Genomic DNA, 1,650 nt, shown 5'->3' on the forward strand with positions numbered 1-1,650 from the left:
TAAAGGATGTTTTGTCTCTAGTCTCTCTAACATTAAAATTGTCCCTATGTGTTTTTTATGCAGTTCGAGCACTTTTGATATCTTCATCTACGCAACTTTTCAAGGTACACATCTCTCTCATTATTTTACATTTTACATTATCTCTCTTTTTTCTTCATTTTTTTGTATCCTATTTAATGCTTTCAAATGTTTCTCTAACATTATTTTCATTCTTCCATGTAATTATCATGTTTTTGATTTCATCATCAACACTACTTTTCCAAGTACATCTGTGTGTGTGTGTGTGTGTGTGTGTGTGTGTGCGCTTTGCGTGTTGTGTGAAAGTTCAAGTTTTTTGGAATAAATGTGTTTCTTTTAAAGCATGAGAACACAATATTTATCAAAATTTTATATATACTTTAATGTCTGTGTATTGATGAGTTGAATTAGATGTGCACTTGAATGGAAATGTAAATGTATGTTTACTTTTATGCATGGGAATGTTAGTATATTTAATGCTTTAATGATGTATATATTAAACTAATGTGTGTATACTTTTAATTATATTTATTAAAGGACAGTGCATATCAATGCTTATATTATATATTTTCTCTCTCAGGAGTAGTGTATGGGTGTATATTGATGCTTAAATTTATGTGTGCATATTAACATAAAAATAAGAAAGGATATAATATAATATTTGTATATATTTACTTATTTATTTTCATTTAATGTATGTGTGTATATTGGTGTGTACTTATATGCATTTATAATTTAATATGTTTGTATTTGATGCAATAATAAAAGATATATTTCTCAATTTTTTGTCTAGTAATAAGTTTTTTAAAAGAAGATTTTAATATAGAGTTAAAAGTGTCTTCATGCTCTAAATTAGATGTGTGTTTGAATGGAAACTTAACTATATGTTTATGCTTATTGTGTGGAAATAGTGTTTATTAAATGCATTTTCTCTCTCATCATAAGTATTGTGTCGATGTATATCAATGCTTTAATCAATGTGTGCATATTGACATGCACATAATGATTTAACGATGTATATGGTTTTTGGTTTAATGTATGCATGTATATTGATGCATGCTTAAATATATTAATATGCACAATGACCTTGTTACATTCAATGTTAGCCTCCAATCAACTTTAGAGTGTTCAAAAATGCTCATGAACACTTTAGCCTATTGAATGCAAAAAAAAAAAAAAAAAAAAAAAAGCATTTGAGCCCAATTTCATGGACATTTGTCTAAACAACTATCATGCAATCCCACACTGTTTCTCTCATAAATATACAGATATCTTGTAATGAAATTATGAGAAAATCACATTTCTCTCATGACAAAGTTATTCAGAGAGTGTATTAGGATTGAGATCTCAGAGAAGAAAAGATAATCTTTGCCAATAGTGTTATAATAGCTTGGTGTTACTGAGAACTAGGTTAAAAACAATCGTATGCCTTGCTAAATGGAGTTACAATGCTGCCCAATGGTTTCTCCATGCTAAGAGGAGAATATTTGTTGTTGTGCCAACTCCATAAGCACAATTAACTCATGTTCAATGGTTGAAAATTTGAATTTCTACAACAAAGAAGAGAAGAGGCTATCTCCAAACTTGGATTACTCCAAAATGTCACACACACACACACACACACACACAAAT

This window comes from Lygodium microphyllum, chromosome 28, assembly GCF_053477565.2.
Source record: "Lygodium microphyllum isolate KBCC chromosome 28, Lygodium_microphyllum_v1.1.10, whole genome shotgun sequence".
NCBI lineage: Eukaryota > Viridiplantae > Streptophyta > Polypodiopsida > Schizaeales > Lygodiaceae > Lygodium > Lygodium microphyllum.